The 15107-nt window shown below is 37.3% G+C and overlaps 2 pseudogenes; one reads left to right on the top strand and one right to left on the bottom strand.

The window, feature by feature from the left end:
• The first annotated feature begins 435 nt into the window (after positions 1-435).
• LOC134376575 (olfactory receptor 5W2-like) lies at positions 436-2334 on the top strand (annotated as a pseudogene).
• An 11012-nt stretch (positions 2335-13346) lies between these two features.
• On the bottom strand, positions 13347-14223 carry LOC134376574 (olfactory receptor 5I1-like; annotated as a pseudogene).
• Positions 14224-15107: the final 884 nt, after the last annotated feature.

The following is a 15107-nucleotide window of genomic DNA, read 5'->3' as shown; positions in this document are numbered from 1 at the left end:
TACTCACTCCCAGGACTTCCCACCATCTGGACTGGGTCGCTGCTTCCTCTGCTGTAGTGACATTCCCCAGTCCTGTGGGCAATTCCTGCCAACTGGTCGCCGGTGGCCACGACACCCGCTCTGAAAGCGGCTGTGGAGCAGAGAGAGGCGCTGCGGTGGTGCATCATCCTTGTACACATGAGCTACATGAGTAGAAAAAAAAATCCCATGATCAATACATGGGATCCTATGTAGGGATGGCTGGTGTGCTCACTGGCTGAGCACGGTGCGGGCGACACCAAGCCAAGGGTTACAATCCCCTTACCGGTCACACACACACACACACACAAAAACAACAAGGGGGGGGGCGATCCCCTGGCTCAGTCGGGAGAGTGTGGCCCTAGGAGCGCAGCAGCGCTGGGTGCGCTGCCGCCACTGTTCGAACCCTATGTAGGGATGGCCGGTGAGCTCAGTAGGTGCAGACGACACCAAGCCAAGGGTTACGATCCCGTTACCGGTCACACACACACACACACACACACACACACACACACACACACACACACACACACACACACACACACACACACACACACACACACACACACACACACACACACACACACACACACACTTATACTTAAATGGACATATAAATACAGGAATCAAGCCCATGTATCTCAGAAACGTTTATTTTCTTCCCATTTTGATTCTAATGAAAAAGTCAGTTTAAAAGCTGACAACAAGCTCACGTGTGTGCTGTAGTCCGCGTTTCCACTTCTTTTCACCACTTCTCTTTGGTTTTCAGGAGATTTATCCTTTGGAACCAGGTGAGTCACACAAATGGGTTAGGAATGCTGTGGAAACCAGTGAGGGTGAATGATACAACAGTTTAATAAAATTTGTTTCATTTTTCAGTAAACACTAAAGATATTGTGCCAAAAACAGTACCAAAATAATTTTCATTTAACTTATATCCAATATCATTATCAGTGAAAAAATCAATTATGTTTCTTGAAAAATACAATAAATGTGATCCTATTTGTCAAAAATATAATATGGTTGACCTTGTGCCTTCTGGCCTTTTTTCTCTAACTTTGGCGCTTTTTTCAAACCGTTTTTGATCTACTGCCTGAGACTGGGCGATCCAACCCAAGACAAGCCACATATCTCGGGAATTATATGTAAATTTAGAATCAAAGTTTGTCAACTTTCTATTCCAGACATTTTTAGTTTTTGCACATGAGAATGCTTATTAAAAAGTGACACTTGTCTGGAGTATTTTCTGAGAGTAAAGAAGACAATTTACAGAAACAAATCATGCTCTGTCTTACAAATAATACTTTTTGGATATCCATAAAAGTCAAATCCTAATCTATCCTTCTCTTGATTTTTGAAACAGTTTTGAACAAGATCAAAGAAGATTGGACAGGGGGAAATTGCTCCTCAGTAACGGGTTTTTTTCTTTTGGGAATTACTGATAACCCGAAAGTAAAAGTAACTCTGTTCTCTGTATTTCTAATTGTTTATCTCATTATTGTTCTGGCAAATTTTGGAATGATCATTTTAATTAGGATGGATTGGCAGCTTCACATGCCAATGTATTTTTTCCTCAGCCACCTCTCTTTCTGTGATCTCTGCTATTCCACAGCAATTGGGCCCAAGATGCTGGTGGACCTAATGGCTGAAGACAAATCGATTTCTTTCATTGGCTGTGCTCTGCAATTTCTCATCTTCTGTATCTTTGCAGATGCTGAGTGTCTGCTGCTGGCAGTGATGGCCTTCAATCGGTACAAGGCCATTAGCAACCCTTTGCTGTATACAGTCAATATGTCCAACAGAGTGTGTTTCCTACTCTTGGCTGCAGTTTATCTGGTAGGAATGACAGATGCCTTAATACATACGACCTTGGCATTCCACTTACTTTTCTGTGGATCTAATGAGATTAATCATTTCTTCTGTGACGTTCCTCCTCTCCTATTGCTATCTTGCTTAGACACACAGGTCAATGAGCTGGAGATATTCACCATTTTGGGGTTCATTAAACTGAGTACCATTTCAGGAGTTCTTGTCTCCTATTTTTATATCATCTTTTCAGTCTTAAAGATCCACTCTGCTGAGGGAAGGTTCAAAGCATTCTCCACCTGCCCCTCCCACTTACCTGCAGTTGCAATTTTCCAGGGAACTATGTTCTTCATGTATTTCTGGCCAAGTTTATTCTACTCTCTAGATCAGGACAAAATGATCTCATTGTTTTACACCCTTGTGATTCCCATGAACCCTCTGATTTATAGCCTAAAGAACTAGGATGTGAAAGAAGCCCTGGCAAAGCTGAAAAATAAACTTTTTAAGTAAATAGGTATACACTGTAAATAAATATGCATTTATATACACACAGAAATGCATACTCATTGCTTTCTTCAAATCGTGTATTATAAAGTTGTCTCAAATACCTTAACTTAATATAACACACATTTTACTAATTCACAGCATGCTAAAATTTTGAAATTTCCTAAATAGGCTATACTTTATCATGTGCCTTCAACTTAAATAAAGTTCTCTCTATTTTTGTAAAACTTTCTTGTCTCTGTATTAGTGTGCTTAACTTTCATTTGTATGCTCTTTATTTCATGAACTAATTTAATTATTCTGAGACTTATCAAGTCTTTAGGATGTGCCTTTTACACTGTTGTGTGCTTTTCATTTTATGGTAATTCATTAGTTTCTATGCTAATGAATCTCATAATGTAGTGAAACTGGAAACATTAAACTTACAAATAATTCCTAATAAACTGTAAAATGCAATTAAGCCAAAAGGCAGCATACTCAAATACAAGGAAGATGTCTAAATCTATATTACAGAGGCGAAAAGATTCTTTGAAATGGGGACATTTAGTTTCAGATCTAAACAATGAGTAATATACAATGGGGTTGGAGAGAAGAAAGAGGTATATATGGAGAAGCTGAGAAGTAGAAACTCAGGGGTGTGCTGGACAATGCTTTTCCAGAGAAGAGGAAGCTCGGGATGTAAAAATTAAAGCACAAAGGGAAAGGCCCCAGTAAAGTTCATCTTTGTGTTGAAATTCTCAGCTCAGTCACTTTCACTCTACTTTTCTTCCCTTCTTTCCCCTCCTCAGACCTGGTGAAATGCCCCTATTTTAGATTCATGATTAATATTCACCTAAAGGTATTATTCTATTACTCTGCTTATTAAGCTATTAACTCCAAAATGAGACTGAGAGCATTCTTTTCTTAAGGATTGTGTATTTTATGCCTGTCATTCCAGCACTTGCCTAAGACACAAGGCTAAAACATAAATAATTAATAAAAATCAATATACACCATAAAATTTTTGAGTGTTTTTTAGATATCAAAGTATAATTAACTGAGGGCCAGATGTGTGCCTTGAATATATATTTTATAGCTTCTGAGAAGGTAAATAAAACATTGTGAATGCTAAGATAATGTTGTAATCAATGTGCATGTCTACAAAGACATGCATAAAGATTACACAGGAAGTAAAGAACATTCGTTTGGTTACTTTGTTTTTTAGGGTTTTTTTTGGGGGGGGGTGGGTATTTATTTATTTATTTATTTTGGAGGCTGGCCAATATGGAGATCTGAACATTTGGCCTTGGCGCTATAACCCCATGCTCTTACCAACCAAGCTAAACTGCCAGCCCTGTCCTGGGTACTTTCTTGATGTTTTCCTACATCATATGCCTCTGGCCAAAGGAGAAGTGAATTGACAAAATGTGGATATGGCCATATATTTGAAGGATCATACAAAACTCAATGACACTCAATAATTCGTTACAATTATACAAACTAAAAGACAGGTATTCTAGCAGCCACTTTAAAATGTCCTTGTGTGAAAACATTTCAGAATGAAAGTAAAGCACAAGAGACTCCTCTGCTTTTCAAGGTGGCATTTGTGGGACACTGTGACAGATTATAGGAGAGCACAGTGATGGGAAAAAACCCACAAGACATGCTTCTTTTAGAAAACAGGTTTTAAGAGTTTCCACCTGTACCATATGTTCTCAATTTACACATGTTCTTGTTAATCTTTCTTAAAAGCAACAGCATAGATGAAAGCGTTGTTTGAAAATTATTAAAGTTCAAACAAAGTGGAGGGTTGGTAGATTGCTGCAAATTCAGAAAACATAAACATCTTTTCTCCCTTCCATATGAAATATGACAGTTATGTCATAGAAATTGATTTGATCTATTGGCCCATTTAATAAAGAGGAGGAAATTGTAATCCCAACAACGATGTGATCTTAAGCTCAATAAAGGTATATCTACAAACGGGAGAAACCAAGTTGATTGATCGTAGGCCTCATCTCTCTGAATTTGTCTAGTTAAATGTTAAAAAATCACTTACCAAGACAATTGTTAAGAAGATTCATGATTTAAATAGAAATTTGATGCAGATAGCCTGGACTGGCCCTTCAATGTGATAATTCACAGAAACAGGGAAAATATATATCAAAAGGCTTTGATCTATTGCAGCCTGTCCACTGAGATCCCCATCATTCTCCTCCACTCTGTGTCTCTCTACATCATACCCTTCTCATACAGCTGCCAGGGACTGATGAAAAATAGTACTGCCTAAATATGACATCACTCTAGACTGTGTGTATTGGGTTAGCACACTAGGCAGCTTCTTTAGCCCTTACCTTCAGCCTTAGAACTAAAGTGTCTAAATATGATCATGACATAATGATGGTAGATTTGAATAAAAATATAACACAGTGAACAGACAGATACATACTGGTGATAGGTTGTATAACTACATTTGTTAGGATAAATCTATAGTAGTTCTCAATGACCCAGAAAGTAGGAGGTTTTCTGTGAAAAAACAGTCATCAACTTTCGTCTTCCCTGAACCCTTCTTTCTAGAAACATACTGTGAACTAGTCACCCAAAGCGATTCTAAATCACTGTGGAATTGAACAAGTCACTTTTCCTCACTACATATCAGTCTCCTCATCTGTAAAAAATGGACTTACACTAGATAATCTAAAAAGTTGTTACTAGTTGCCACATTAGGTATCTAAAAATTTATGACTCTAGCGTCAGATAAACCTATCCCCATTATTGGAGATATTTACAATAAAAACAAAAAAGATAACAACAAAAGTGATGCATGTTACAGCTTTATGCAAGAGAACTGCAGTGCATGTCCAGACTGATTCCACCTGAAATGGCAATGACAGTGAAACCAGCTAGAGCATGTGCACTGTGAAAGACCAGATACTCTAAGCACAGCCCCTTTAACTGGCCTGCCATTCTGCATGCAGACTTTACCATACATGTCACAGAAGTGGCTATACAACTATTAGTATCCAGGTAAATAAAAATTAATACCTCAGTGCAGTACTGTGACTCAACTACAAATGACTCTAGTGAAAATGATTAATATTAATTTCAAGTGTTATGTGATTGTGGAACAATGACAGCTCATATATTGGCAGTAGAATTTGGATTTGGCACTCAACTTTGGAAAACTGTTTAGCTTTATCTATTATAGATGGACACACACACATACACACACACGTATGTATAATATATAATTTATGACCTCCAAATATTCATTCATTCTTTTGTACCCAATAGAACCGCATGAATACGTATACTTAAAGCTTGTACAGTGCATTATTTGGAGTTTAATAAATCACATATGGTATGTTTGTCTATTAGGATGCCACACACCAATGAAAATAAATGAACTACTACCACAAGAAACAGTATGAAGTAATCTCACTAAAAGGAGTAAAAGAATCTAAACACAAAAGAATACAAACTGAATGGATTGATGTCTATAAGGTTTTTAAAATCATGCAAAACTAACCTATTATATTGGTGGTCAATTTATGTTAGGCCTCACATACAGTCTCTAAGATGCTATTTATGCTATTTATGTTCTGCATAATGGTGTGAATCCTGGCTGCAGGAGTGTTTTCATTTCTAAAAATTCACTTGCTGATATATGTATATGTGCATGTGTGTATTTTAAAAGATTCTCAAAAGTAAAAATCTATTATCTGATTGCAGGTGACTTCAGAACCTCATTATTACTTTGAAAGTATCCATCAGTTTCTTGTACACAATAAATTTTCAATCTATGCTTGTGCAATTAATAAAGCTCACAACTCTCAGAGAACATTTTATTAAATAATCATCTTTTATGTTACAAAAATCTGCTTCCTTGCTTATAGAGCAGAGATGTCAGCAATCCCCAGGCACTGTTTTTTTTTTTGGTTTGGTTTGTTTTCGGCAATAGAGAGTTTAGTGAACCTGGTTTCTTTGTTACCAATATCATACACTGAATTATTTGATAATAGTCCATGACTCAGGGCCGGGCAACTATTTTCGGAAGAAAAAGGCTTTATAGGCAGACATTTTTCTAGGTAATATTATGTTTACAAGTACCAGTGACACTAGGAAAGCCATTTTTTTTTCTTTTTTGTGACCGGTAAGGGGATCGCAACCCTTGGCTTGGTGTTGCCCACATTGCGCTCAGCCAGTGAGCGCACCGGCCATCCCTATATAGGATCCGAACCCCCGGCGGGAGTGCCACTGCGCTCCCAGCACCACAATGTACAGAGTGAGCCAGGGGGTCAGCCCTTCAGTGACAATTTTTAAGGCTTTTTAATATTTCATTGTGTGTGTGTGTGGGGGGGATGATCTCAATACAAAAATACAAATTGTACTCCTGTTACAGATATTGTTGAGATAAATCTCAAACCACTTAAGTAGTTACCACTAATTTTCCACCAGGTGAACTAAGAAAGCAATATTTTTCCCAAGAGCAAAATTTACTATCTACTTCTCTGGTGCGTGTTTTGAAGAGGTGGAGTCATCCTTGGGCACTTTCTGATTCCTTTTCAAACTCATTTTTGTCCCTCAGGTACTTTCCTGTCTCCACGGAATGCCAAATTTCCTCAGGTTACATTGTGTTGAGGTAGGATCCGAATTTTAATTTTGTAAACACTGCTGCCCCTACAGACTATGTAGTCTAATTTCCACTCACCATTATTAACAGAACGTGGTTAGCCATATATTGCTGAAAACTGGACAATTTAAATGACCTCCAAAGGGATTTGTGTTTTAATAAAGAATCACTTTTTTTAATCATGTGAGAAAATGACATAAGGTAGAATTTAAGATGTCAGGGACAACCAAGTAAGTATAAAACAAAAATAAAAACATCTGCATCTAAATGGCTTTCTGGGCTGGCCCCGTGGCTCACTTGGGAGAATGCGGTGCTGGGAGCGCAGTAGCGCTCCTGCCACGGGTTCGGATCCTATATAGGGATCCGAACTGGCTGAGCGCAATGTGGGCAACACCAAGCCAAGGGTTGTGATCCCGTTACCGGTTTTTTAAAAAAAATGTCACTGAGAATCACTTTTCCAAAAAAAAGAAAATATATTAATTTCATTGGATTTCACTTACAGGTATTCTAGCTTTCTAGAGAGCAAGGGGGAAACTTCTTAACTATAAACAAGACAAACAAACAAAAATAACAACAAATCTACAACTCTGTTTACTCCAGGTGGGGTTTCAGAAGAAACATTAGACCACCTGTGGTATTGGAGTAAATAAACTGGTACATGTCTTGCACATCTTACTGCTTTTTTGTTTGCACAAATTTTGCATATATAATATATGTGGCAAGAAAATTAACCACATTTAGACTCAAGATGTACAGATAATATACATAATTATTGTATATTTTCTTGAAATATTGATCGACAATAACCATTTAAGGACTACATAGGATCCTGTGTTTGTAATTGCATTGTAATGGGTCACACATTATAAAATATTTCTCAGAAGATGATCAAAGGCTGTCAGGTTGCACAACTTCAACAGGCACTATTTTTTTTCTGCTTATTTCCTGAATTTGCTTAATGCAATGGTTCCTCAGATCACTTTCTATTAAGAGGAATACCAGTAATGTTCTAGTGCCAGGTTGATATAAATCAAGTAAACTATCTCCCAATGTGGCAAACCTCCTTATTTTCTCCCTTCTGCCCTCAATTAGTGTTTGGATCCTGCCTTGGATTAGGATAAGTGAAACTTGAATCACCTCTGAGGAGTCATTTATGGGTCACTAATTTTGTGAATTTACAAAATTCAAAAAACACACTGCATCATTCTATGACAGTATTGAAGATAATTTACTTTTAAAACTAATCTGCTTTGCTGCACATTATTCAAGAATCTATTGTGAGTAATCTCTATGGATTCAATGAAACTTAATATCGATGAAACTAAAAGTTATTCGTCACCTTTGGCTTTCAGATTATAATGAGGTTATTAGAGAAAACTCAGGACATGTGTGATAAAATATGAAATAAATGATAACATGTTATGATGATTAGATAATATAAAACACACTTGACTGTGGTAAGAAGGCCAAAATTTCCTTTATACAGGATGAAGTCTCCTTGTCCTTAAAGGTCATTTGTTAAAATTTATTTTAAGAAAACACCAGAACATGATAAATTATGTATGTTTCATTCTACTCACATCAGACTCCTTATATGCAGAATGGCATATAAACCAAATGGCCATTAGAAGAGGATAGATTAAATAATGTACAAGAATAGAAAAGAATGCATTGCTTCTAATCATAACATTCCTTTATACATAAAGACTGTTTATTCTAACACCATTTTTGTTTACAAGTTAGAAATCTGATAGTATAATCAACAAAATCTGCCTAAGCAGTGCCATTATTGTTCCTTTTTGATTTCCTTACAAACATCTTTGGTTTGTGTGTGTGTGTGTGTTTGGAATAGTGTCTGTGTAAGTGCATCTGTGTAAGTGTGTCAGCATGGGTGGGTATATATTTATTTTGTACATTATGCAATTATACAAAATGCCTGTGGAGGGACTGGTGAACTGGAAATAATGAATGCTGACTGATTAGAGACATTTTACTGTTTTTAATTAAGAATAATATTAAGCATTAAGGTAGAAAGGAACAAAATGAAAATTGAAATATCTGATGGTAAACCTTTCTATTATATCAGTCTCTTATTCCTGAGAGACTGAGGGTTCAGCACCCAGGGACCAGATACAGAAGTGGTTATACAATCTAGGTCTGTCAGGAGACAATGTTGAATATTTGTGCAGATAGAGCTGCATCCAACAATGAAGTCAATAGTTCTGAGACAGGTATGAAGATTTTTTATTGATTTTCTGATTTATGTTGCATATTTCTTTAATTCTTTTATCTTTTTTCTTTAAATAAAATCATGTTATAAAACCAAAGGAGACTATGAAACTTAATGCAAAATTTATTGTAATCACTTAAATCTATTTATTTATTTTAGATACGTATATGCGTGTGTGTGTATATATATGTACATATATGCACAGATAGAAAATACAATAAAATGCTAGCATGGCTTATGGAGGTGGTCAGACATTATTTACTGTTCATAATCTCTTACCTGTACTTTTATATATTTTTCTAAATGTTCTCATAAAGGACATCATTATTTTTAAAGATATATTTACAAGGACAGGTATGTAAGCAGGTTTAGGCCATGGTTTTGGAGATTTGCACATTGATCACTATCCCATTATTCAGATAAAATCCCTTTTCGGTATTCATGTATGTGCAACTCCCCTTATACCTCCACAGAATGCAGAGGGGCATGGATGATATTACATAGGACATGATGGGTTTGAGTAAAATATAACAGTGGAGGCTTGAATTTAATTAGCCTCCCAAGGACCACTTTTAACCAAAGCCAGCAGACTTCAGAGTCATACAAGAAAATAAGGATAAAATAAAACAACAACAACAATAAATACTACTCTGGGGAACTGGGAAGGGAAAACACCATTCAGAAACTAAACTCTCTGAGGTTACGAAACTGTGGACATATAAATATTTTTATCATGCATCTTACACATTCGATCTGTTGGTGAATGGATCATGTGTATTTTAGTTTAATAGGGCAGAAAGACTCATACAGTAAACCGTAGCCCCTTTCTTGCCTGTCACCTGTGCTACCAGCATCCCTACAATTAGGTTCAAAATCCTCCTCCTAGTCTCTGCTGAGCAACAGCAGCTTTCTGAGGAGAGCATGGTTAGCCCTGGCATTTCCCTGCCCATCCACTCAAGCTTACTGCTCGTAACGACCCTTCCACCCACTTCTCCAGCAATCACCACCCTCCCTAATCTTCCTCCTCTGTCCTGAACCACAGACTACTCCGTCCCAGTGAAAATGGGATGCAGCCTTGTTTATTGAAGCTGGATAGGACCTGAGAAGTTAAAGTGGGCAGTAGGGGAATGTAATATCCAGGACCAGGCCATAGCTCTGCCTGCTCCACAATTTTGGACGTTGAGGGAAAGATATTGAGACATATTCATTACCTGCACTTCTCACTTAATTATGACCCTCTATTACAGAAAATAGCAGCATTTCTATGACTCTGAAGACAATAATCATCATACAATGTAGGTTATTTGGACAAATTAATTGTATGAACTATTACTTTGAACTCAGAGGACACCAGTTTCTTAATCTATAAAACAGTAGGAGCAACAATCATCACAAGTGCTACGTAGGTTTGCATGGAAATAGCATGACTTAATTTGGATGAAAGTGTGTTATAACCCCTGTGCAGTGAAATGTAAGAGATATTATCATTTTATTGATTTACATTAAATTGGATGTATTTTTTCTAGACTCAGTGTACATTCGTAGCTATAAAAGCTAAAAAACTCATGTTATATAAAATTGGATTCACCACCCATTTTTCATATACATGTGTAAGGAAAAAAAATCCTTAATTATTTTTTTTCTCATGTTTTTCTTTAAAGGCACTGATTCAATAGTCTTTACATATTACCAGCAATCCATTATTTGTTTGTGCTTGCTTTGTTTTCATTTTTGGAAAATGATAAAAAGATAAGAGAAAGTTTAAGATAAGAGCTTGTACTTTGAAGTGAGACAGGCATGGGTTCAAATCTGTATACTGTGATTGACTTGTTACCTCTGAGATCTTAGTCACCTTAATTAACAGTGTCATTCTCTGTTTACTTATCTCTTTACCACAGTTTAATATATACATTTTAAGATCGTATCTACATATCTATATCTATAGCATATGTGTGTGTGTTCATATGTATATATGTATATGTGTGTGTATATATGTGGATACGTATCTACATATCTATAGTAGTTGTTTGTATGTGTGTGTATATGTATGTGTGTATGCATATATGTATATGTGTCTGTGTATATATGTAGGCATGTATTATATACCTATATCTATAGTATATGTGTGTATGTATGCATGTATGTGTGTATGTATATATGTATGTCTGTGTATATATGTAGATATCTATATCTATAGTATATGTGTGTACATATGTATGTATGTACGTATGTATATATGTATATGTGTGTGTGTATAAATATATGCCTGAGATTGGTTGAGAAAGTTTCTAAAGTCATAGTGAGCCAACTATCAGGGACTAAATCCCTGGTACTGACAGAGAAAATGGCATGATTTATTGACTCATGTCATGTAACAGAATCTCCATGCCCCATCATCTATCCTATTTAGACCCTGCTCTCCTAGTAGGTTGGACTCCAGTTGCAGATCCTAGCATCAGGCCATATTTGTAGGTCTCTGTGCAGCCATCTTAGGACTTAGTTTTCCCAGCCCTGTCTTCACTCCTGGTTAGAGGTGCATAGACATTTTTTTCCTGGACTACCCTGCTAGCCACTCCATTTCCATGTTCAGGCCAGATACCTGAAACTATACCATTAATCTGAATCCAAGACCCTACATTCCCAAGAAGTGAATGTAGATAATTAATCCCAGAACACTTCATTTTATGTGATTTTTCATGGCCCTATCCCAAGAGCATCAGCTGAAATAGCACACTTAGCTACAAAGGAATCAATATATACCTATTTTAATGAACCCATACTCTTCAAAGGATATTTCCTATTTAGTGTAAGAGCTTAGTTCTCCTCAACTGCACAATGTCATTCCAGTCTTCACTACTGAAAACCCACATGAGCCAGAGCCCTACCTCACCACTGATGTCTGTAGACAAATCCCTTCTTTTTAAAACATATCTCACTGCAGGGAAAAAGACTGTAGTCTAGTATTTCAACCTAGCATACATTTTTTTATTATCAGAAGGCTTTTTCTCTAGCTTATCCTTGCTCCCACCACACAACCTCATCTTTGGGTGTAACACTTTTTTTTACACTTTCCAGCCACACCTTGTCTATGGATCATGCCCTGTACACAACTAACTTATCATCCCACCATTGATAGATTCCACTTTCCATACCTGGCTCCAGAGCATAGCTTCTCTCAGAAATGTTAACCATTTCCTTGCCAATCAAGATATTTCAGACTCAATGTATTTTTGGTAAGATATTTTGTGAGCCAGATTTTAATTTAGAGAATATTTACAATTTTGGTGGGGAAAAACTATTATACTTGACAATATCTTGTAATAGTCACTTTTGTATAGAGTCCCACTCTGGACAATAAATCAAAAATACTACAACAGAAATAAATAGTTTCTGCATCTTAGAGGTATATGGTCTAAACTAAGAACAATCAATAGAAAACTTACTTATACTTATTTCATAAAAATTTGCTCAGCCACTGGGGAAACTACTATGATAAAGATCCAAGAGATCAAAGAATGTATAAGAATCAATGAATAATTCTGGTAGGGGAACAGAACACAGGCACAGATAACTACAAAGGAAGATAGAAAATGATGTGAATCCAAAAAGAAGCATATATAAGATTCTAATGAGATATAGAATATAAGTTATCATCTGAAATAGAAGGGCGAGTCAGAAAAAAATGTGTACGGGTTAATATTTGAGAAATGCTTTTTAGCTTTAGTGGCATTTGAACAGCTAAACAAATCTGCACATATTTACGTGGAGATCAAAATTAATTAATAATGTGTCTCAAGTGGATCACTTTGATTTTCTTTCACAAAAATGGGATTAATGTATGTCAATGGCTTATCCATTACCAAGAGTAATAGTGATAGAAGTTTAGGAAAGAGAAACAGAGTAATAATATGAAATATAGGAGATTAAGTGAAGGGTAAAACTGCCCTGAAATAAATATTAAGAATTTCAACTTTAAGATAAGAAAGAGATAGACATGAAGTGAGGGTTGTGAGCAAGCCCACCTCCAGTGTTAGGTTCTGGTCCTTTTCTGTGGCTGAAGCCTCATTACTCACAGATTTGGGAAACATTCATATTAAATTGGTTTCTCCAGTAGTTAAAACCAACAGTCAAGAACAGACCCTGTTAAAGGGTTGTCATGCTCAATTTCATACTAACCTAAGCAAGCAATTTTCTGCTAATAATTTTTCTAAAGGCATTTTTGACATCTTTGTTCCTTAGGCTGTAAATTAGGGGGTTCAACATAGGTATAATCAATGTACAGAACACAGAGGTCACTTTATCAATGTCCGGTGAGTGATCTGTGCTGGGGCACAAATAAATGAAGATAAGGGCACCATGGTAAGTAGTGACCACAATGAGGTGGGAAGCACAAGTGGAAAACCCTTTTTTTCTTCCCTCTGCAGAACCAGTTTTCAGAATAGCTGCTACAGTGCACATATAAGAGAGAAGAACTGCTAGAAGACTGATAGCTTCCACCAAACTAGCAAAGACCACCAGAATAATGTCATGCATGTAAGTGTCAGTGCAGGACAGAGAGAAGAGTGGGGAGATATCACAAAAGAAATGGTTAATTTCTTTGGAGCAGAAAGACAGCTGGAAAGTGTTAGTGGTATGAATAATTGAGCTTAGTGTGCCACTCAAATATGCTCCAATTGCAAGCTGGCAGCAAACTCTCTTGGACATAATAACTGTATAAAGCAGTGGATTACAGATTGCTGCCTACCTGTCATATGCCATCGCAGCCAAGAGGAAAGATTCTGTGTCAACCAAAGAGCAGAAAGAATATAACTGTGCAGCACAGCCATTGTAGGAAATGGCCTTCTCATCAGAAACCAAATTTACAAGTAATTTGGGGGCAATGACAGAAGAGTAGCATGCATCTATGAAGGACAGCATGCAGGGGAAAAAGTACATAGGAGTGTGCAAGTGGGAACTGACTGTGATTAGTAAAATCATCCCAAGGTTCCCCATCAGGGTAGATAGAAAGAAACACAGTGAAAAGAAGACTCTGCTTCTGAGTCTCTGGAGTCATGACAGATCATTAATGGAAATGTTAATAATAACCTGGACAATGACACACACGAGCGCATCCCACTGTCACCTTCTTCTACCACCTAACTGACCCCACTGTTCTCTGCCTTGCTTTGGCTGTTCCCAAGCACATCCTATCTCTGCATTTATCTCCTATGCCATCCAGTGCTGCTGAATTGGAAAACAGTTTCATCTTCCAAGAAATCCACTTCTTAGAAAATTAGGCCCCAACACTTAAAGAAATAGGGATCAGGAAGGTCTGGGGTCTTAGGACATGCTTAAAATGGTGACGTTACTCAGAGAGTTGCCACACCTCTGTTTTTCTAAGTGAAATTACCCACCAAAGGGACTCCTGAAAGTTAAGCCCAGTAGCTTCATCTGGAGCAGAGCAACTGCCCACATGATTTATGAAGTTAGCACTATTATAGGGGTTGGCAGTGACCATCGGCTTAGGCCTTCGTACCCCTGCTGGCTGCAGAAGGGAGGGAAAACAACCTCAGGAAAGTGATTAGGAGCCCCTGTTTAGGAGCTGGGATTCAGAGTTTCAGATGCAGTTGGAGATTCCAAAGTGTGTGGTCGGGAGAGTGCCCCTCCTCCCAGGCTACTTAATTTCTCTTATTCTGGAAGGGGATTTGGTGGAAGTGATTTGGTAGAAGGGTTAATGCATTGTTATGGCTGCCAGTTGGCCAATTGAATTGCTAGTAATTTGGGTAAGGGAAGCATTTATTTTGACACACTGAATGTGAGTCCACCAAGAGTTGGTATCTTGGTTGCAGCAGTGTGTGTGTGTGTGCGCGCGTGTGTGTGTGTGTGTGCGCGTGCACGCGTGTGCATGCGTGCCTTAGATATGCTCTTGCTTTTACTCCTTTCAGCTTCTGCTGTTAT

Source organism: Cynocephalus volans, chromosome 4 (genome assembly GCF_027409185.1).
Source record: "Cynocephalus volans isolate mCynVol1 chromosome 4, mCynVol1.pri, whole genome shotgun sequence".
In the NCBI taxonomy this organism is placed as follows: Eukaryota; Metazoa; Chordata; class Mammalia; order Dermoptera; family Cynocephalidae; genus Cynocephalus; species Cynocephalus volans.
The sequence above is the reverse complement of the archived record's forward strand: the minus strand, read 5'-3'. Positions and strand labels throughout refer to the sequence as shown.